The sequence below is a fragment of the Gopherus flavomarginatus genome (assembly GCF_025201925.1).
Source record: "Gopherus flavomarginatus isolate rGopFla2 chromosome 13 unlocalized genomic scaffold, rGopFla2.mat.asm SUPER_13_unloc_3, whole genome shotgun sequence".
In the NCBI taxonomy this organism is placed as follows: domain Eukaryota; kingdom Metazoa; phylum Chordata; order Testudines; family Testudinidae; genus Gopherus; species Gopherus flavomarginatus.
Window position 1 is genome coordinate 2,095,857 of NW_026114611.1, and position 23,225 is coordinate 2,119,081.

At 57.0% G+C, this 23,225-nt stretch overlaps 1 protein-coding gene and 1 non-coding gene across 2 annotated transcripts in view; one reads left to right on the top strand and one right to left on the bottom strand.

Annotated features, from left to right (window-relative positions):
• The window catches only part of LOC127041591 (uncharacterized), a 592,831-nt gene that overhangs the window by 370,939 nt on the left and 198,667 nt on the right, over positions 1-23,225 (top strand). The gene's annotated exons all lie outside the window — the stretch shown is intronic.
• Positions 5,326-5,397, bottom strand: TRNAQ-CUG (transfer RNA glutamine (anticodon CUG)). Its single transcript has one exon. It is a non-coding gene; the product is annotated as a tRNA-Gln (tRNA).

Below are 23,225 nucleotides of genomic sequence, written 5' to 3' on the forward strand. Positions count from 1 at the left end.
CCGGCCGGCACTATCCAGATTAGTGCCTTATGCGCTCTCGCGCTGGCAGGCGGATGCCCAGGCTGCTAAGCAGCTGCCCTGGTCACAGGATTTTACAGTGTCTACAGAGTAAAAGGGATCTCTTTGGGGTTTGGACCCCATTGGGAGCTGGATAGCTGAGTGCCGGAGATGGGAGCACTTCTTAAACTGTTTTCAGTTAAGCCTTCAGCTGGTGGGGGACGAGGTTCAGCCTTGGATCCGTGTCTGCAGCAGGCAAGCGCCGCTGGCTCAATCGGCCCCCCTCGCTGTCTTAGCAGACTAAAACCCGGAGCAAACGCACATGCCTTGCAAAGGAAGAGGAGCTGGGATCTCAAACAAATGTCAACATTTTATTAAGATGACCTTCAATGAAAAAAAAAGGGTACGGTACAGCCTTTAGGCGCAGAAGTTTCTGGTGATCAGGGAATAACATACAGATTACCCAGGGGGTGCAAAGTTCGGTTTAAGATCGGGGGGCATAAGGAATACATAATCTGCAATAGCCCCGACTGGGGGTAAAAGGTTAACGTACAGACACTGAGATAGGAGGGTATGTAGTCCATGTGAGGGCTACGTTCAGATGTGGAGTATAACGAGCGGATACAACGATGAGGATGGATTGACTCGCATTTGGTGAGTTTGAACGTTCAGTGTTTTTTAATCTTTTCCACAATCTAGTTTAAGCAGGGTCGCTATGAACTCTACCCTGCCATCTGTGTAAAATCAGCAGAAAGCAATAGCGTGTTCTTGTATTGCCTAGGTACAGTCAACGGGAGAAGCACTCGTCCAGGGCCTAATGGGAGCTGCAGTTACTGTAAGTAGCGTTGAAAACAGAGTGTCTAAAGAGGATTGTTTCTGTTCCTCTTCCTCACCCAGACTTGATGTTGGTTTCTTCATCCCAAGTTTAGAACCCAGCTGAGAGAGTGTCTCTTGAGGTATTTCAGTCCTGAAGATAGCACAAATGCACAAACCAGCTGGGATTCTCCCCTGGCCTCAGGGTGAGGGGCTGCTCTGAGGGGATGGACTTGCACACTTGGGATATTAGTACAAAGATACAATTTCAATTTCTCTTAGAGAAATTGGAGGGCAATTTATATTTGGTAAAAATCTTATTTATTGAAAGGAAAACTGCAGTGACAGCCTGGTTACTGGGGTGCAAAACACCTTCCTCCTGGGAGAAACAAGAAGTTAGAATTAGAAATTTATATCGTTTGTTCCTGTGTTGGTATAGTTTAATTTTGCTTCTGTGTAGGTTTGTTTCAGGCTGTGACCATTTTGGTTTATTGGGTTGTTTTGGTTTTTTTAGTTGGACTGGAGCTTTTAATTGACATTTTCTGGATTTGAATGGCTGACTTGCAACACCAGTTTTGACATAGTTCTGCATATTTTATACAGATTTGACCAGTATTCAAGGATTCAATTCCTTTACAGGAGGTTTTAGTGGTCATGCTTATTTATTTGATGTTATTTTATCATTCTGCTGTAGCACACTTTTTTGATAAAATGTTGAAATTATTAATTTACAGCATTTGTTTTTATTTTTACAAACAAAGTTTTTCTTAATGTTTGGGTTTTAAATTAAGCCTTGTTTTTGGTTTCCATTTTTCATTTAGGTTTTGGTTACTGATGGGATCTTTAAGAGAACTTTGGATTCAGTACTAAAATTTGGACAGATTTAGAATATTTAAAGTAAACCCTGTTTACTATTTTATTTTAATAAAGTTTGTATTGCTGTAAACCCTAGCCCGGGGGAGAGGAGATGAGCCTGGCCTTTAACTGAGAAGTAGCAGAGTCATGGCCCCCATGAAGGGTGGGGCCAGATGATGGGGGGCACAGCCCCCCAATTTTTTTTGTCTAGCCCATCTCAGTCCCTCACTAAAGGAGAAGAGGCTGATGCCACCCCTGCTGGTCACTGGGTGTCACTGCTGCTCCATGGGAAACATGCTCTGTGCCTTACCCAGATTGGTGGGAAACACATTCTGTGCCTTACCGTGACTGATCCGTGGGTGTCACTGCTCGTGGAGGGCAGACACATGCTGTGCATTACGCCACCTGACCAGTGGGTGTCACTGCTGTATCAAGGGAAACACCTTCTGTGCATTACTCTGACTGCCCACTGGGTGTCACTGCTGCTCCAAGGGAGACATAAGAACGGCCAGACTGGTTAAGACGCAAAGTCCATCTAGCCCAGCATCCTCCTGTCTTCTGACAGTGGCCAGTGCCAGGTGCCACAGAGGGAATGAACAGAGCAGGGAATCGTCAAGTGATCCATCCCCTGTTGCCCATTCCCAGCTTCTGGCAAACAGAGGCTACAGGCACCATCCCTGCTCACCCTGGCTAATAGCCCATGATGGATCTATCCACTGTAAACTTTTCTAGTTCTTTTTTGAACCCTGTTATAGTCTTGGCCTTCACAACATGCTCTTGCAACGAGTTCCACAGGTTAACTATGCACCTGCCCTGAGTTTACCCCACCTCCCTTCCCCAAGTTGTATATAGAAAAGAGGATGAGGATGAGGAGAGCCATGATGTGTCTGTCACTGGCTGGTGACTCAGTTTCCTCTAAGCAGCAGTGCTGCAGGCTCTTTTGGTCTGTGCCCATGCAACTGTGTCTGGGGAAGGGGGAGTAGAGGCTCAAGCTTCCCAGCCCCATGCCCCAGCCCCAGCAGCTGGGGAATCCAGGCCAAATTTAACCCTGGTAGCTGGGCCGGGATTTGCCTGGGCTGGGGTAGGGCTGGGGAGGAATTGGGAGGGAGACAGACGCACCTGCTGTGAGGGAAGATCCTCCCATTCTCTGCCAACCCCCTTCACTCCTTGCAGCATTGCACCCCCTAGCGTTTCTTTCTCAGTCATGGGAGCTGTCTGCTGCCTGCTTCTCCCTTAGCATTGTCTCTCCCCATCCTGGGGCACTGGCATTGCCCATCCTGTGCAAACAGGCAGGCCCCGGTGTGCCCCATGGCACTGCTCTGCAATTGTGAGGGCAGCTGTTGGATGGAGCCATATCAAAATATTGGAGTGGGCAAGGCTGGGGACCAGGACTCCTGAGTTCTCCCCTCACATGTGGGAGGGGAGGGGAGGGGAGTGGAGGTTAGGGGGTAGATTAGGGGAAGGGCAGGGCTGGAATCCAGGGATACTGCTTTTTCTGGTTTTCTCCACCTCCTGCAGCTGCCTCGGTCCTTTCAGTGCGTTTCTTCTTCCAAATTCATTTGCTGACTTGTGTAACTCACCCCAGAGGTGGCTGCATCTCAGTGTTGAGTGAGGCACCCTTGGCTGCATCACCTGCTAACCGCGTCTCTCTCCCACTTCGGGTGACCCTGCAGCACTCAGCAAACATCCACAAGATCATGGGGCACTTTGAGCACTGGGCAGGAAGGGGCCAGGCGCCCAGCCCTCCCTCCAAAGAATGGGACCCAGCACCCCCTACTTTTTACAGCGATTAAAAAGGGCCAAAGGGGGGCAAATCAGAGGAGGGGGTGGCCAGGGTCTGAGCAGGGGGTTGAAATTGACAGGTCGAGGGGTCAAGCAGCTGGAGGCAGAGTTAGGAGAGGGGCTGAAGGGCAAAGTCAGGGAGGGGGGAAGGAGCCGGAGTTAAGCCCAGAGGGAGGCGCTGCCAGAGGGTTAAACCCCAGCACAGGCAGAGGCCGAGGGGTAACAGTTAATCTGGTGGGCTGAGACTCCAGTGTTTGCAAACATGGGTGGGGGGAGCAGAGGGCTTTTTTATTTCCCCTCTCACAGGCAGCACCTCTCAGCATGGGCTTCCCGGGGCTGGGCTCTTAAAGGCACAGGCATCCCACTGCCTAGACACTGCAGCTCCTCTCTGATGTAACCAACTGAGGTGCTGCAGTAGGAGACTCAATTCAGTGAAACTGGGCATTCCCTATATGCCCTCCAGTCAGGGGGCTGTGCGCCCCCTTCCCCGAATTTCCCCAACACCCCCTCCCTCAGTGGTCAGGTAGTTACATGCAGCGCTGCCAATGTTGTCATTGGTTGCAAATTTGAATGGAAATTGAAACGTTAACACACTTTAAAAGCAGATACAACGTATGAAAACTACTTGTACCTGAGAAAGTAAAATAGGTTTGGAAAGTCTGGACAAAGCCGGGTTTCCTCACCCAGCTGTTGTGTTTGCTGACAATGTTGGTGCATTGGCTTCGGCAGTGCTGGCCAACCTTAGAATTTCAAATGATGATTTGTAAGCGAGGTGTGAATGAGCTCTACCCTGGCAGCTAATGATGACCAGGGTTGGGGGGAAGCTTTGGGACCAGACTGTATTTACATGAACTCACCTACTCTGCTGAGGTATCCAGCGGACAGAGCTGGGCTGCCTCTGCTCTAGGTGCCTGGAGGAGGGAAGGTGTGTGGGGCTCCAGCCTTGGACTCTTCCTCCCTCCTGCCAAGCCCTGACTATTAATCCCAGCCCTGGCACTCCTTTCTTCAAGCGCCATGTGGGCCAGAGGAAACGTGTGGTAGGAAGCACAAGGGCCAAGCTTGTGAACATCAGGTGCAGCAGCAAGAATCCTAACTATCAGGATAGCAAGTTCTAGAGCCCTAACCCATTGTAGCCATCCCAGCCAAAGACCTGGCTCTAGGAGGTGTGAGTCACCCAGCAGGAGGGGAAAGATTCACTCTTACACAGCTGGAGACAGGGAAGTTGAGCTCTGGGGCTTTTCCATAAGCATGGGTGGCAAATTTGTAGAAATTTTGGTGGTGCCCAGAACCCGCCCCCCCAACTCCACCCACACCTGCCTAAGGCTCTGGGAGGGGATTGAGGGGGGAGGTCTGGGCTTCAGATCAGGGTGCAGGAGGGGTGCACGGTTCAGGCTTTAGGATGGAGTTTGGGTACTGGGTGCAGGCTCCAGGCTGGGGCAGGGGGTGGGGATGTAGAAAAGGGTGAGAGGTGCAGGCTCTGGGGGTGGGAAGGAGTGCACCCTCTGGGCGGGAGCATATGGCTGAGGATGAGGGATTCATGATGCAGGAGGGGGATCAAGACTGGGACAGAGTATCAGGGTTCAGAGGGAGCTCAGGGTTGGGGGTGTTGGAGAGGCTCAGGGCAGCCTGCACTAGGACTCTGGGGCAGCAGTTCTGCCCAGAATCTCTCTACTCCAGCAGCAGGAGCAGGCAGGAGACAGGCCCATGCTGCTTTTTGTCAGGCAGGAACGCACCGCCGCAGGAGGAGGGGTACCAGGGCCCAGGGGAAGAGACCCAACTCCAAATATTGCTGGAGCAGGGCCCCCAGCCTTGAATATTCCTGGAGCCCGAGCACCACAAATGTATATAACCTGCCGCCTAAGACCACAAGCCAACACAAGATCCCACTGAGATTTGAACTCAGATTACAGGATTCAGAGTCCTGAGTGCTGCCCATTACACCATGGGACCAGCTTGTGCTGCCTTCTCTGCACATCGGTGACCCTCATGGGGCTGGCTTGTGTAAGGGGGCTCTTGGCCCTTTACTAAAACTTAGTGTGTGTGTTGGGGGGGGGGGTGGTGGTTGTCTAGTTCCCAGCACCAATAAAAGGGGGAAGGTTCAATGGGAAATCAGGACCCTGAGACTGACAGTCCCCAGGGACAATGGGGAGAGGCCAAAGCTCCAAGTTAGCTGCACTGACAGGCCAGGCAGTGTAATGAGGGAGTCACCAGGCCAGGGGGTCTCATCCTCCATGTGAGCTGAAACTGCCTGGGCCAGAGTGGGGCAGAGCTAAGGAGAGAGCAGGAGCCCGAGAAGAGCCAGGGAGCAGAGCTGTGCAGGTGTAGTGCCAGAAACTGCCGCATGTAGGAATTTGCAACCTGTAGCAGTTACTGATACCTGAAGTCGTTCTTATTTGCTGACTTGTCCTAATTGGCTAAAACTTGACAGTGGTTTCTCTACCAAAGGCCAGTCCCTGGCCCCTTGGTCCAGACATCCCCCTTCATATCAGGCTAGGGTGACCAGATGTCAAAGATGAAATATTGGGATGTGGGGGGAGGAGCAAAAATAAAAGCTGGAGGCCCCCCCCCGCCGCCAAGCGGCAGTGGTACAGCCCCATCTCCAACCAATTCTCTGCTCCAACCTCTGCTACACCCCCAGCTGCCCCATCCCCTCACTCCTGGGCCCAGCCTGGGCTCCGAGCTCTGCAGCCGAGCCATGATCTGGGCCCCTCCTGCAGCTCCCGGGCAAGGGGTGAATCAGGCAGCTCCTGGCAGGAGCGTGTCCGCCCCACGTGTGTCTCCGCCCCCCGCCCACCTGGGCCCTGCCTGCTCCGTGCTGCCCCCAGCCCCACTACGCTGCCCCACAGGCTGCAGGGCTGGAGCAGCTTCTGCGCTGCACTCCCGGCCATGGCCATGGCCCGTGTGCAAACCTGCAGGGGAGGGGCGCTGCCTTCCCTCTCCAGCTCTGCAAGGGGAATGTGAAGCGGCCGTTCCTGCGGGGGCGGGGCACTGGGTTCCTGTCCCAGCTCCACTAGGGGACTGGGACACAGTCTTTCCTGCTGGAGCGGGGCACTGGCTTCCCTCCCCAGCTCTGGGAGGTGCCTGGGGAGTAGCGTTTCGAGCGGGGTTGCAGCATTGCCTTCCCTCCACAGCTCTGGGAGGGGCCTGCGGAGTGGCGGTTGCAGCGGGGGTGGGGCGCTGGCTTCCCTCCCCAGCTCTGAGAGGGGCGTGGGGTGTGGCCACTCGAGCGGGGGCAGGCAGCGAGCTCCTTGCTTTAGTCACAGCCTCAGAGCCAGCGTGAGCCCCCTCTCCGGTGTGCAGGTGGGGTGGGGAGCATCTCTCCCTCCCACTCAGCCCCAGGGGGCTGGTTACAGGTAGGCAGGTATCCTGAGCCCAGCAGCCCCTCCCCCGTGCCAGCCACGTCATTTGCATTTTCACAGACCATTTCCGTCTTACCCAATTGCTTCCCTGGATTTGAATTCAAATCCTCGGCCGTTGCAGGAGCAGGGCCTGGATCCTGTCCTAAAGAGACACAGTCACCTCCCAACAGGGCCTCCCAGCGAATATCCTGGAGAACCCCAACAACCAGCCAGCCAGACCTCTCCTGGGTCTGCACACGGATCCAGGCCATATGCAGGACGGGGGGCTTCACCCTGGGGACCTTCACCCAGGTCCCACAGCCTCTCAGCATTTGTAGCTACACCACCACAGTTCTCTCTGTCCCAGGGTCTCGCCACCCCATGCGTGTTTCCCCACTGACCCTTGGGCAGCCCCCTATGTCTCTCTGCTCCACCATCCCCAGTCCATGCTGCTGCTGCTTCTCCTGCAGCTTTTCCTCAGGCTTTTGCTCTCTCTCACGATCCTCTCGCACTCTCAGGCTGTGCTCCCATCCCATACGTCTTCGATCCCCTGATGGGGAACCCGATCGTGAAAACCATCATCTGGTTGGGGACCAGACTCTCAGGGATGTCTGGCTGCTGCTCCAGCTGCTCCCAGATCCTTTTGTAGCCCCATCTGGGTCAGGAATCTGCTCCTCAGACGTGTCCTTCTCCTCCCACTCACGATTAACTGTGCCTTGGTGAACTTCCCCATGCGTAACCCTCTTTGTGCACAGGATCACAATGTCCTTCTCAAGGAGATGGTGATAGGCCATCACTTCACCATTCCCAAGTGGCTCTGGACTCACAGCACTGTGTGCTCTTGGCTCCCCCATGGTTTCCAGAAAGAACCCCTGGTGTGCCAGCCCTTCTCGTGGTCACCACCTCTTTGCCAAGGTCGAGCTGCAGACTCCTCTGCCCCTGGGACTGCTCCTGCCATCCCCACGGGAACCTGCTACTGCAAAAATCCTCTCTCGCAGGGCACAGCGGCAAGCTCCTCTGCCCCTCATACTGCTGGCTGCAGTCCTCAGGGGGACCCTGTTATTCCAACAGTCCTTCTCGCTGGTCACAGACTCCCAGAGGTTAACCGCTCCCTGAAACTGTCCCTCTCTGAGCCTTCAGCATGCCTGGTCCTCATTATCCCTCCTTTGTTCTACTGCTCCCCAGTCACTTACTGCAAGCAGCGCCATTCACGGGGTGCAGTACATCCCACCTCTGCCACCAGTTGTCACGGAGACCATGGGCGATGCTCTGGAACTGCTCCCCACAAACCAGTCAGGACTTTGAGGAGCCTCCTCTCCCTTGGAGCAGAAGTTTTTAGGGCAAGATGCTCACAAGTCTTTACCTCCTGGGACTCTCCTCGGAGCATTCAGCATCCTCTGACCCTCCGTGCGCTTCCCACAGCGAATCCGCCCAGGCAGGGTCCATTCTGGGGGGGTATCAAGGTTTTTTCCCCACTTTGAACTTTAGCGTCGAAGAAGCGGGGACCTGCATGATCACTTTTAATCTTTATTACTCGCTTAAATTTGGTAAGCTGCCACCAGCCAAAAATATGGTGTTTGGCACACTTCCTGTTCCCCCAAAGCCTTCCCGGGGGAATCCAAGACCCAAACCCCTTGGATCTGAACACAAGGAGAAATTAGCCTTCCCTCCCCTCTTTTTCCCCCCAGACTTTCCCCTCCCTGGGTTACCCTGAGAGGCTACACTGATCCAAACTCCTTCGATCTTAAAACAAAGAGGAATTAACCTCCCCCCCCGTCCTTTACCCCCCAACAATCTCTGGTGCGTTCAGACCCAATCCCCTTGGGTCTTAAAACAAGGAAAAAAATCAATCAGGTTCTTAAAATAGAAAGCTTTTAATTAAAGAAAGAAAAGGTAAAAATTATCTCTGTAAAATCAGGATGGAAAATGTTTTCCAGGGTATTCAGATTTATATAGCCTAGAGGGACCTCCCCGCCTCGCTTAGCCTGAGATTCAAAGTTACAGCAAACAGAGGTAAAAATCCTTCCAGCAAAAGACACATTTACAAGTAAAGAAAACAAACATAAGATTGATCCACGTTTCCTGGCTATACTTACTACTTTGAAACATGAAAGACTGATTCAGAAAGATTGGAGAAAACCTGGTTGCACGTCTGGTTCCTCTTAGTCGCAAGAGCGAACAAAGAACAAAACAAACAGCACAACAAAGACTTCCCTCCACCAAGATTTGAAAGTATCTTGTCCCCCGATTGGTCCCTGGTCAGGTGTCAGCCAGGTTCACTGAGTTTCTTCCCTTTACAGGTAAAAGAGACATTAACCCTTAACCATCTGTTTATGACAGGAGGGAAGCCAGCGCCCCACACCGCTGGAACCACCACTCCCCAGGCCCTTCCCAGAGCTGGGAACAGAAGTCTGTGCCCTGCCCCCGCTGGAACTGCCCCTCCCCTGTATCCTCCCGGAGTTGGGTCGGGAACCCAGCGCCCCTCCCCCTCTCGAACGGCCACTCCCCTGTCCCCTCCCAGAGCTGGTGAGGGAACACCCCACCCCACCCCCGCTGGAACGGCCACTCCCGAGTCCCCTGACACAGCTAAGGAGGGAAGGCAGCGCCCCGCCCCCTCTCGATCGGCCACTCCCCTGTCCTCTCCCAGAGCTGGCGAGGGAACACCCCACCCCACCCCCGCAGGAACGGCCGCTCCCCAGTCCCCTCGCAGAGCTGGGGAGGTAACCCAGTGCCCTGCCCCCGCAGGAAAGACTGCTCACTGTTCCCCTCGCAGAGCTGGTGAAGGAAGGCAGCACCCCACTGCCGCTGGAACGGCCGCTCTCTAGTCCCCTGGCAGATCTGGGGAGGGAACCAAGCACCCTGCCCCCGCAGGAACGGCCGCTCCCCAGGCCCATCGCAGAGCTGGGAGAGTAACCCAGTGCCCCGCCCCCGCAGGAAAGGCCGCTTCCCAGTCCCCTCACAGACTTGGGGAAGGAAGGCAGCGCCCCGCCCCCGCTGGAACGGCCACTCCCCAGTCCCCTCACAGAGCCGAGGAGGGAAGGCAGCGACCTAGCACCACTCCTGTCTCGGAGTGTGGAGAAATCCGGTCCTGCACCCCTCTTCCTGGACTCCCAGTGACTCTCAGCCAGCCAGTAAAGCAGAAGGTTTATTCGACACAGGAATGGAGGATACAGCAGAGCTTGGAGGCACAACCAGGACCACTCAATCTAGTTCTTCTGGGTGTTCAGGGTACTTGGATCCCAGCTTGGGGTACCCTGAATTCCAGCCACCCAGCCCAAAACAGAAACTGAACTGCCCCTCCTCCAGCCGGCCGATTCCTTTGTCCAGGTTCCCGGGCAAAGGTGCTGACACCCTCTCCCCGTACCTGGCTCAAGATACAGGCTTAAAAATCCTGTCCCTCTCCTAATGTCCTCCCCAGCTCTCCCATCCCCCCACACAGACAGTCTCTACTGCATCAAATCTCTCCCCCCTTCGAGACTGAACTGAGCAGGGTAACTCTGACCAGTGACCTGGGGAAGTTCAGGGCCCCGTTTTCTGGGACATCACGTCCGCTATCAGTTGGCAATTCCCTTCACGTGGACCACGTCCATGTCATAGCCCTGCAGGAGCAGGCTCCACCTCAGGAGCTTGGCGTTGGCTCCTTTCATCTGGTGCAGCCAAGTCAGGGGAGATTGGTCGGTGTACACAATGAAGTGTCGCCCAAAGACATATGACTCCAGTTTCTTAAGGGCTCACACCATGGCCAGGCATTCCTTCTCGATGGCCGCATAGTTCTGCTCCTGCGGTAGCAACTTCTTGCTCAGGTACACGATGGGTTGTCTCTCCCCCTTTTCATCCTCCTGCATTAACACCGCCCCCAGTCCCATGTCTGAGGCATTGGTGAACACCATAAAGGGCTTGTCGAAATCTGGGTTTGCCAGAAATGGGTCGGTCACTAACTAGAGTCTTCTTCAGTGCCCGGAGAGCCTGCTGGCACTGCTCGGTCCAGACCAGCTTGTCTGGCTTCCCCTTCTTGCACGGCTCAGTGATGGGGGCAGCTATGGCTCAAAAGTGGGGCACAAACCTTCGATAGTACCTCACCATCCCAATAAAGACCTGGACCTGGTTTCTGGTTTCAGGAGCAGGCCAGTCTCTGATCACCTCCACCTTGGCTGGTTCTGGCTTTAGGCAGCCACTCCCCACCCGATGGCCCAGATAAGATACTTCAGACATCCCCACCTTGCACTTCTCAGCCTTTACGGTTAACCCAGCCTCCTGCAGTTGGTCCAGCACTTGTTTAACCTGGGACACGTGGTCCTCTCAGGTCCGGCTAAAGACGCAGATGTCGTCAATATACGTCATGGCAAAATGCTCCATCCCCCTCAGTAGTTGATCCACCAGCCGCTGGAAGGTGGCTGGAGCTCCCTTGAGGCCGAAGGGCAGGGTCAGAAACTCGTAGAGCCCCAGAGGGGTGATAAAGGCCTATTTCAGCCTGGCATCTGCGTCCAGCGGCACTTGCCAGTAGCCCTTTGTAAGATCCTCGGAGGTGAGGTACCGAGTGCCTCCCAGCTTCTCTAGAGCTCATCAGGCCTGGGCATGGGGTAGGCAACAGATACGATGATGGCATTGAGCTTTCGATAGTCCACACAGAACCGGATCTACCCATCCCTTTTGGGGACCAGCACCACTGGAGAGGCCCAAGGGCTGGAAGACGGCTGGATCACCCCCAAAGCCAGCATGTCCCTGACCTCTCTTTCTAGGTCCTGGGCAGTTTTCCCGGTGACCAGAGAAGGGGATCATCCTATAGGAGGATGTGACCCGGTCTCCACCCAGTGGACAATCAAATTAGTGCGTCTAGGCTGGTTGGAAAACAGCTGTCGGTACAGAGATGCAGCACCCCTGTGATCTCAGCATGCTGGGCCGGGGTCAGCTGATCAGAGAGGGGAATTGCCTCCAGCGGGGAACCAGCTTTTGTCCCAGGAAATAGATCCATTAAAGCGTCATCTCCCTGCTCCTCCCAATGTCCACACACGGCCAACACCACATTCCCCCTGTCATAATATGGCTTCGTCATGTTCACATGGTACACCCGGCAGTGGTGCACCCAGTTCGACAGCTCCACCACATAGTTTATCGCATTTAGTTGCTTGACAACCTTGAAGGGCCCTTCCCGGGGTCCTGAAGTTTGTTCTTTCTCATGGGGATGAGAACCATCACCTGATCCCCGGTGGCGAAGGCGCGGGCCCGCACCGTGCGGTCATTTCAGACCTTCTGCTTCCTCTGGGCTCGGGCCAGATTCTCCCTGGCCAGGCCCATGAGCTCGGCAACTCTTTCCCGGAAGGTCAGGACATACTCCACCACTGACTCCCCATCGGGAGTGGCCTTCCCCTCCCATTCGTCTCTCATCAGGTCCAGGGGCCTCCTTACCTTCCTTCCATATAACAGTTCGAAAGGCAAAAACCCAGTAGATTCATGGGGTACCTCCCTATACGCAAACAGCAGCTGAGGTAAGTACTTGTCCCAGTCCTGCGGATGCTGATTCATAAATGTTTTTAGCATCATCTTCAGCGTCTCGTTGAATCTTACCACCAGCCCGTTGGACTGGGGGTGATACGCTGAGGCCCGGCTGTGCCGGATCCAACATTTCTCCTACAAGCACCGGAGCAGGGTCGACATGAAGTTGGACCCCTGGTCCATTAAGACTTCCTTGGGGAACCCGACCCGGCTGAAAATGGTCAGCAGCGCATCTGCCACAGTATCTTCTGCGATAGAGGACAAGGCCACCGTCTCGAGGTAGCGAGTGGCGAAATCTACCACCAGAATGAGGGATTTTTCTGCAACTCAGCCTGGAACTCAGCAACTGAGACAGGGATGGAGACATGCTCTCTCTCTAGCTGGCTTGTTCTGAGGCCGCAGCCTTTCTGAGCCGTGTCCCTGGGCATTCTCCTTGGGACGGCATTCTCCCTATTACCTCTTTGGGAGGTCCCAGGATGAGACTCTCTCTGCATCACTGTGGGCCTGTTCTTCTGGGACTCCTCCCTGCCACCTCCCGACCGGATCTTCACAAACTCATCGGCCAGCCGCCCTGTATGTTGCGGGTCCTCTGGTTTTTGGTCCCTCAACCACAGCCTCAGGTTGGATGGGTACTACTCATACAGTTGCTCCAGTCCTAGCAGTTTAACCAGGTCCCCCTTCATCTGGGCCCCACTGGCCCACTTGCTGGTGTATCCCTCCATGCGGACGGCTAGTAGCAGATATGAGACCTCAGGGGTTTTATACTGACCCCAGAAACTCTCTCGGTACATCTCAGGAGTCAGCCTGAACTCGCGCAGCAGGGCCTGTTTCAATAGTTCGTAGTTCCCTTTCTCAGCATCTCCCAATTGGCGGTACAATGCCATAGCCTTGGGGTCCCGTAAGGGAGTGAGAACTTGGAGCCTGTCCGCAGGATCTACCTGTTGCAGCTCGCAGGCCATCTCAAAGGCAACCAGGAAGTCATCTATGTCCTCCCCCTCCTTACGGTGAGCCAGAATGCACCTACCAAAGCTCCGCGCAGTCCTGGGCCCCCCTCACTCCTTGCAGTTGGGGGCCCCACTGTTCCTCAGCCTACCCAGTTCTAGCTCATACTGACGCTGTTATTCTTCATATTCCCTCTTTCTCACTTTTTCCTCCTGTTCTCGCTGTCTTTGTCTCTCTTCATGTTCTCTCTGTCGCTCACGATCCTCCAGCTCTCTCAGTTTTAGCTCTCTCTCCCATTCCAGCCGCTTCTGCTCCACGGATGCTGAGCGTCGCCGGGACAATCCCCTGCTGGAGGGCGAGCTTTGCCAGGAGGATCCCCTGCTGGCCGAGGGTGTCATGGTGCCCTTGGTATTCGCTGGGCTCCTCCTGACCCTTCCCCTAGGCATAGGAAGCGGGGGTCTCGGGAAGCCCTCAGCCGCCGGCTGACCACTCCCAGTGGGGACAGACACTGGTGTCTGCGCTGCATCTATCAGGCTGCTTCCCTCAGAGACAGTGATCAGTTCAGTCAAGTGATCTCCCTCCTCCAGCCGGGCAATCAGCTGGTCTTCTGTGAGCCTCCCTCTGCACAGCCCCTCTGCTTGCACAGCCCAACCAGGTCGCACTTAAGCCGCTTGGCATACATCTTCCTGCTGGCCACTCACAGGCTGGGGTGCTCACTGCTCCCCACGGTTTCCAGGGAGACCTCTGGTGCACCAGCCCTTCTTGAAGTCACCACCCATCTGCCAGGGTTGATCCGCAGACTCCTCCACCCCTGGGACCGCTCACTGCAATCCCCCGGGGGACCCTGTTACTGCAAAAATCCTTCTCTCTGGTCACACACTCCCAGGGCTTAATCACCCCTACAATCGTCCCTTAGTTTTACTGCTTCCCAGTCACTTACTGCAGGAAGCATCGTCCACGGGGTGCAGTAGATCCCGCCGCTGCCACCAGTTGTCACAGAGTGTGGGGGAGTTCGGTCCTGCACCCCTCTTCCTGGGACTCACAGTGACTCTCCGCCAGCCAGTAAAACAGAAGGTTTATTGGACAACAGGAATGCAGGTTACAGCAGAGCTTGTAGGCACAACCAGGACCCCTCAATCTGGTCCTTCTGGGGGTTCAGAGGGTTTTGTCCCCAGCTTGGGATTCCCTGAATTCCAACCACTCAGCCATAAAACTGAAACTGCCCAAACCCTCTCTAGTCAGCTCTCTGCCTTTGTCCACCTTCTCGGGCCAAGGTGTTGAACTCCCGTCGCCCCTGCATCGCTCAGGTTACAGACTCAGGTCCTGTCCCACACCTAAAGTCACTCCCGGCTCTCCCATCCCCCACACAGACAGTTCATACTCCATCACAAGGGGCACCAGTAGAGCAGGGGGAATCCCAGGGGGCTGCGGGTCGGGAGTGTTGGGCATCAGCAGACCTGTGAGTCTGGAGGTCAGGGCTGGGATAGCAGGGGCTGCAGGTCAGAAGTGAGGGGTACCGGTAGCACAGTGTCTGGGGAGCCTAGCAGGGAGCCCAGGGGGCTGCAGGTCGGGAGTGAGGGGCACCAGCAGAGCTGAGAGTCTGGAGGTCAGGACTGGGATAGCAGGGGCTGTGGGTCGGGAGTGGGGGCACAGGCAGCGCAGTGACTGGGGAGCTCAGCGGAGAGCTCAGGGTGCTGTGGCTCAGGAGTGACGGGCACTGGTAGAGCTGGAGGGAGCCCAGGGAGGGCGGGTCAGGAGTGAGGGGCACCAGCAGAGCTGGGGGAAGCCCAGGGGGCTGCGGGTCGGGAGTGATGGGCAGCAGCAGAGCTGTGACTCTGGAGTACAGGACTGGGACAGGAGGGGCTGTGGGTCAGGAATGAGGGGCATCAGCAGCGCAGTGATACGGGAGCTCAGAGGGGAGCCCAAGAGGCTGTGGTTCAGGAGTGAGAGGAACCGATAGAGCTGGAGGGAGCCTAGGGGGCTGCGGGTGGGAGTGAGGGGCACTGTCAGAGCTGGGCCAAGCCCAGGGGACTGTGGTTGGGAGTGAGGCGCACTGGTAGAGCTGGGGGAAGCCCAGGGGGCTGCGGGTCGGGAGTGAGGGGCACTGTCAGAGCTGGAGGGAGCCCAAGGGGCTGCGGGTCGGGAGTGAGGGGCACTGTCAGAGCTGGAGGGAGCCCAAGGGGCTGCGGGTTGAGAGTGAGAGGCTCCGTTAGAGCTGGAGGGAGCTCAGGGGGCTGCAGTTCGGGAGTGAGGGGCACCGCTAGAGCTGGGGGAAGTCCAGGGGGCTGCGAGTCAGGAGTGAGGGGCACCATCAGAGCTGTGAGTCTGGAGGTCAGGACTGACATTGCAGTGGCTGCAGGTCAGGAGTGAGGGGCACCGGTAGAGCTGGAGGGACCCTGGGGGCTGCAGGTCGGGAGTGAGGGGCACCAGCAGAGTTGTGAGTCTGGATGTCACGATTGGGACAGGAGGGGCTGCGAGTCGGGAGTTAGGGGCACCATCAGCGCAGTGACTGGGAAGCTCAGTGGGGAGCTCAGAGGGCTGCGGAGCTGCAGTGAGAGGCACCATCAGAGCTGGAGGGAGCCCAGGGGGATGCGGGTTGGGAGTGAGGGGCACCAGCAGAGCTGTGAGTCTGGAGTTCAGGACTGGGATAGCAGGGGCTGTGGGTCAGGAGTGAGGGGCAACGGCAGCACAGTGACTGGAGAGCCTAGCGGGGAGCCCATGGGGCTGCTGGTCGGGAGTGAGGGGCACAGGTAGAGCTGGGAGAAGCCCAGAGGGCAGTGGTCAGAAATGAGGGGCAACAGCAGCGCAGTTACTGGGGAGCTCAGCGGGGAGCACAGCAGTCTGCGGGTCGGGTGTGAGGGGAACCTGTAGAGCTGAGGGGAGCCCAGGGGATTGCAGGTCGGGAGTGAGGGGCATCGGTAGAGCTGTGGGACCCCCTGGGGGCTGTGGGTCGGGAGTGAGGGGCATCAACAGAGCTATGAGTCTGGAGTTCAGGACTAGGATAGCAGGGGCTGAGGGTCGGAAGTGAGCGACACCAACAGAGCTGTGAGTCTCAAGCTCAGGACGGGGATAGCAGAGGCTGCGAGTCGGGAGTGAGGGGCACCATCAGCGCAGTGACTGGGGAGCACAGCCAGGAGCCCAGGATGCTGTGGGTCGGGAGTGAGGGGCACCGATAGAGCTGGGGGAAGCCCAGGGGGCTGCGGGTCGGTAGTGAGGGGCATCAGCAGAGTTGTGAGTCTGGAGATTAGGACTGGAATAGCAGGAGCTGCGGGTCGGGAGTGAGGGTAAGCACCAGAGCTGGGGGGAATCCAGAGGGCTGCAGGTTGGAAGTGAGGGGTACCAGCAGAGTTGTGAGTCTGGATGTCAGGACTGGGATAGCAGGGGCTGTGGGTCGGGAGTGAGGGGCTCCGGCAGCGCAGTGATTGGGGAGCTATGCAGGTAGTCCAGGAGGCTGCGGGTTGGGAGTGAGCGACACCAGCAGATCTGTGAGTCTGAAGGTCAGTAATGGAATAGCAGAGGCTGTGGGTCAGGCATGAGGGGCACTGCTAGAACTGGGGGGAAACCAGGAAGCTGTGGGTCGAGAGTGAGGGGTACCATCAGAGCTGTGAGTCTGGAGGTCAGGACTGGGATAACAGGGGCTGCGAGCTGGGAGTGAGGGGCACCAGCAGAGCTGGAAGGTGCTCAAGGGGCTGCAGGTCGGGAGTGAGGGGCACCGCTACAGCTGGGGTGAACCCAAGGGGCTGTGGGTCGGGAGTATGGGGTACCAGCAGAGCTGTGAGTCTGGAGGTCACAATTGGGATACCAGGTGCTGCGGGTTGGGAGTGAAGGGCATGGACAGTGCAGTGACTGGGGAGGTCAGCAGGGAACCCAGAGGGCTGCGGGTTGGGAGTGAGGGTCACCAGCAGAGCTGTGAGTCTGGAGGTCAGGACTGGGATATCATCCAAACTGACGGTAAGTGATACCCAGGTGAGCCCATGGCCAGTACATCCTGCTCCACTCACAGCCCAGCTGGGAGCCAGGACTCCTGGTTCTTATCCCCACTCTGGGAGGGCAGTGCAGTCTAGTGGTTAGAGGAGCGGAGGCTGGGAGCCAGGCATGGGCTGTGACTAGAAGGGGCCTGGGGAGGCACCTGGCCCATGCTCCATTCAGAGGCCCTGATCCGATTCGTCCTCTCCCCCCCAAGGCCCCATCCTCACTCTGCCCTGTCCCAAGTTCCCATCCGCCCACATCGAGCCACAGGGGGAGGGGCAGGGGTGCAAACGTCAGGCAGGCAGGCGGGGGCCTTGGGGTAGGGGGCAAAGGGGCACAAGTGGCAGGGCCTTGGGAGAAGAGAGATGAGAGGCAGGCGAAGGGGGTCAGGGGAGTGGAACAAAGGGGGCCTGAGGGTGGAGTGTGGGCAGGGATGAAGGGGGAGTGGGGGGGGGGCTTCGGCAGGAGGAGGCTGAGTGGGAGAGGGCCTTGGGGCAGGGCTGCAGTCCGGGACCTCCCAGCCCCCCCAAATGGAGGAGTCCCAAGCTGCCCATGGAGCCAGGACTCCTGGGTTCTATTCCTGGCTCTCCCACAGACTCCCAATCGGAGCTGGCGCAGGCCATATCACCCTCCCTGGTGCCTCAGTTTCCCCATGTGTGAGACAGGTACCAGTGTGAATGGATGCAAAACTGTGGAGAATCTACTCCCTTCTCCTGGTGGCTCCTTGTAGCCCTCAGTAAGCAGCCAACTGCTCCAGACCCTGGATCCCGTATGGGCAGACCTGGGCTGAGGGCTAGATCTGGGCAATGGAAAGAATAAATCCACCCTTATCTGACCCCACCCCGGGATACATGGCAGGGAGGCTGGTGGTGGAGGGGGCAGGGAGTCCTGCAGCCCTCGCAGGGGAGAAAGGGGGCAATTCCCCGGCTTAACTGCTGATGGCAGTGGTGGGGCGGGGGGCACTGGGGGATTGTGGTCTCATCCCAGCAGGGCTGGAGATGGAGCACGGCCTGCTGGGAGCTGACGTCTCCTCTGTATGTGGGAGGGTGACACTGAGCCAAATTGTGGGATCCCCGCCCCCCCGGGACAAGGGAGGGTCCTCAGCCTTGCCCGCTCTTCTCTCTTTTACCAGGATCTGCCCAAGCAGCTGGGCCAGCCCAGGCCCCACCTTCCTCAATGCCAGCAGCTTCCAATTCTGGGGAGTGGAGCGGTCGGGGAGTGGGGGCCTCTCAAGCCCACCATGGGGAGCAGGGGCCGGGACATTAGGGGGGCAAGGGCTGTGATGGGGGGAGGTGGGGTTGGAGAGATGTCAGGGGGTGAAGCTGGGACTCAGGGAGGGAATGGGGCAAGCTGCAGGGAGAAAGTGTAGAGGGGGGGATGTGACAGGGGTGGGAGCTGGGGGGGAGGACACAGCCAGGGGGAGGACTGGGCAGACCGTAGGGGGGGCTGCTCAGAGGCAGTAGCATGGGGGGGAGGCAGGGCGGGAGCTGGGGGGGGAGGGGACACAGCCGAGGGTAGGATTGGGCAGACCGTAGGGGGGCTGCTCAGAGGCAGTAGCATGGGGGGGAGGCACGGTGGGAGCTGGGGGGTGGGACACAATCAGGGGGGATTGGGAAGACCGTAGGGGGGGCTGCTCAGAGGCTGTAGCATGGAGGGGGCAGTATGGGAACTGAGGGTAGAGGACACAGCCGGGGGGAGGGACTGGACAGACTAGGGGGGGCTGCTCAGAGGCAGTAGCATGGGGGGAGGCAGGGCGGGTCCTGGGGGGGAGGGGACACAGCCAGGAGGAGGACTTGGCAGACCTTAGGGGGGCTGCTCAGAGGCTGCAGCATGGTGGGGACAGGGCGGGAGCTGGGGGGGGGACACAGCCAGGGGGAGGGACTGGGCAGACCGTAGGGGGGGCTGTTCACAGTCAGTAGCATGGGGGTGTTGGTGTCACTAGGCATAAATCGAGGCCTTAGTGAACCAAAGCTCCTCCATGTTGAACTCTACTTGATCTAGAAAGCCAGCAGCTGTGAAATGAAATGTGTAACAGTAAGTTATCAGTTGCAGCACAGCTAAAACCGGTCTAAAGCAGTGGTGATAAGGCCTGTGCACCTTTAGCAGAAGGACAAGATAACTTACAGAAGGAAAACTTACTAACGAGCTGCCGCGGCCAAGATTACATAATGCGCCTGTGCTTACATAACTGCTACGGGGGAGGAAGGAGAAGGGGGAGGGAAGAAAGAAGAAAGAGAAAAAAAATTATAACAAGGGTTATAACAAAAACTTCCCTCCACCCAAATGTAAAAGTATCTTGTCTTCTGATTGGTCTTCTGGTCAGGTGTCCAGTTCCCTGCTTGTAACCCTTTACAGGCAGAAGAGACATTAACCCTTAACAATCTGTTAATGACACTCTCACAGAGCTGGGAGGTGAACCCAGTGCCCCACTCCCGGGGGAACGAGAGGGGGCCAGTCCCCTCGCAGAGTTGGGGATGGAAGGCTGCGCCCCTCCCCCACAGGAACCGCCACTCCCTAGTCCCCTCGCAGAGCTGGGGAGGGAGGGCAAATCCTCGCCACCGCAGCAATGGCCGATCCCTAGTCCCCTGGCAGAGCTGGGGAGGGAGGGCAAAGCCCTGCCACCGCAGCAATGGCCGATCCCTAGTCTCCTGGCAGAGCCGGGGAGGTAACCCAGCGCCCTGCCCCCGCTTGAACGGCCGCTCCCCAGTACCCTCACAGAGCCGGGGAGGGAAGGCAGTGGCCCAGCCTCGCATGAATGGCAGGAGCCACAGTCCCTTTGCAGAGCTGGGGAAGGAACCTAGCACCCAGCCCCCGCAGGAACAGTGGCTCCCCAGTCCCCTGGCAAAGCTTGGCAGGGAACATAGCTCCCCGCCCAAGCAGAGATGGGTAGGGAACCCAGCGTCCCAGCCCCGCTGGAATGGCTGCTGCACAGTCGCATTGCAAAGCTGAGAAGGGAAATGGCCGCAGCCCAGTCCCCTGCCAGAGCCATGGAGGGAAGGAAACACCCCACCCCCGCAGGACTGGCCGCTCTCCAGTCCCCTGGCAGAGCCGGGGAGGGAACCCAGTGCCCAACCCCTGCAGGAACGATTGCTGCCTAGTCCCCTCACAGAGCTGGGAGGTGAATCCAATGCCCCGTCCCTGCAGGAACGGCCGCTCCCCATTCCCCTCGCAGAGCTGGGGAGGGAAGGCAACACCTCGGCCCCGCAGGAACGGCCGCTCCCCATTCCCCTCGCAGAGCTGGGGAGGGAACCGAGTGCTCCACCCCCGCTGGAAAGGCCACTCCCCAGTCCCATTGCAGAACTGGGGAGGGAACCCAGCGCCACACCCCTGTAGGAATGGCCATTCCCCACTCCCATCGTGGAGCTGGGGAGGGAACTTTGCGCCCCGCCCCCACAGGGACGGCCGCTCCCCAGTCTCCTGTCAGAGCTGGAGAGGGAACCCAGTGCCCCACCCACGCAGGAACGGCCGCTCTCCAGTCGCCTCGCAGAGCTGGGGAGGGAAAGCAGCATCCCGTCCCCGCTGGAATGGCGTCACCGCAGTCCTCTCGCAGAGGTAAAGAGGGAAGGCAGCGCCCCATCCCCGCAGGAACAGCCTCTCCCCACTCCCCTTGCAGAACTGAGAGGGAACCCAGCGCCCCGTCCGACCAGGAACGGCCGCTCTCCAGTCTCATAGACTCATAGACTTTAGGGTCAGAGGGGACCAATATGATCATCTACTCTGACCTCCTGCACAAAGCAGGCCACAGAACCCTACCCATCCACTTCTATAACAAACCCCTAACCTATGTCCTAGTCACTGAAGTCTTCAAATTGTGGTTTGAAGATATCAAGCTGGAGAGAATCCACCAGAAAGTGACCCATGCCTCATGCTGCAGAGGAAGGCGAAAAACCTCCAGGGCTTCTGCCACTCTGCCCTGGAGGAAAATTCCTTCCCGACCCCAAATATGGCGATCAGCTAAACCATGAGCATGTGGGGAAGACTCACCGCCAGCACCCAGGAAAGAATTCTCTGCAGTAACTCAGATCCGATCCCATCCAACATCCCATCACAGACCACTCGGCATACTTATCTGCTGATAATCAAAGATCAATTGCCAAAATTAAGCTATCCCATCATACCATCCCTTCCATAAACTTATCAAGCTTAGTCTTAAAGCCAGATATGTCTTTTGCCCCCAGTACTCCCCTTGGAAGGCTGTTCCAGAACTTCACTCCTCTAATGGTTAGAAACTTTCGTCTAATTTCTAGTCTAAACTTCCTAGTGTCCAGTTTATACCCATTTGTTCTTGTGTCTACATTGGTACTAAGTTTAAATAATTCCTCTCTCTCCCTAATTAATTCCTTTCCCTCCCTAATTCCTCGCAGAGCTGGTGAGGGAAGGCAGCGCCCTGCCCTCGCTAGAACGGCAGCTCCCCAGTCCCCTCGCAGAGCTGGAGAGTGAACCCAGCACCCCACTCCCAGAGGAACAACAGCTGCCCAGTCCCCTCACAGAGCTGGGGAGGGAACACAGTGCCTTGCCCCCACAGGAATGGCCACTCCCCAATTTCCTGGCAGAGCTTGGGAGGGAACAAAGTGCCCCACCCCTGCAGGAACGGCGGCTCCCCAGTCCCCTCGCACAGCTGGGAAGGAACCCAGCAACCCGCCCCCGCAGGAACGGCCGCTCCCCAATTTCCTGGCAGAGCTTGGGAGGGAACAAAGTGCCCCGCCCCCGCAGGAACGGCCGCTCCCCAGTCCCCTCGCAGAGCTGAAGTGGGAAGGCAGCGCCCCGTCCCCGCAAGAATGGCCGCTCTCCAGTCCCCTGGCAGAGCTGGGGAGGGAACCCAGCGCCTCGCCCCTGCAGGAACGGCCGCTCCCCAGTACCATTGCAGAGCTGGAGAGGGAGCCCAGTGCCCTGCCCCTGTAGGAACGGCAGCTCCCCAGTCTCCTGGCAGAGCTGGGTAGGGAACACAACGCCTGGCCCCCGCAGGAACGACCACTCCCCAGTCCCCCTGCAGAGCTGGGGATGGAAAGCAGCGCCCCACCCCCCTGGAATGATGGCCCCACAGTCCACTCGCAGAGGTGAGGAGGGAACGTAGCACCCGCCCCTGCAAGAACGGCCTCTCCTGACTCCCCTCGCAGAGCGAGGAGGGAAACTAGCGTCCCGCCCCCGCTGGAACGGCCGCTCCCCAGTCCCCTCGTAGAGCTGAGGAGGGAAGGCAGCGCCCTGCCCCAGCAAGAACGGCTGCTAGAGAGTCCCCTAGGAGAGCTGAGGAGGGAACACAGCGCCCCACCCCCACAGGCATGGCCGCTCCCTTGTCCCCTGTCAGAGTTCATCAACTATTAACGAAAACTAGGATTGATAAGTCATATTCTTTGTAATATCAGGATGGTGGAATGGTCTAAAGTGCTAGTTATTCGACTTTTTTTTTCTAAACCCTTGGGTGTTCTGGTCTCTGCATGGAGACGTGGTTTCACATCCCACTCCTGATATTATCATTAATTCTATTCGGAGAAAATGGCCTCACTTCAATCTCCTTTGGAACAATAGAACCCCATTTGCTTAGCTTTTCTATTCCAGTAGCTGTGAGAGAAGCTCCAAACCAGGGGGAAACAGGGCCTGTTCTCTCGACCCATCAGTTTTTGTCTTCCTTCATTCCAAGCCATTTTCTCAAATACATCCGTATTTCCCACACTTTTATGAAACTTTAGGGTCATCATTTAATTGCCACACAACTGTACTTATGAAGTGAAGTGAAACACATTTTTTGGATATTCTTGCAGAAGAGTTTTGTTTTCTGACCTGGAATTGAACAGGGGCTACCCGAGGGGGACAATGCTGCTCCCTTTTCTTGACTCATCCAAAAAACATTAGTGTGTGGTGCCCTTTGTTTCCCTGTTCTTCAAACACCTGTCGGGGTGGCCAAGGGAGACTTGGTCCTGACTCTCAGGGTCACTCCCTGCCCTACCTTTCTATATGATTCTGTTGTGTGGGTTTGTGCTGTGTCGTTGTCCCACACTGAGCTGTTTTGCACAGTGTCACTTTGCACTCTGATGCATT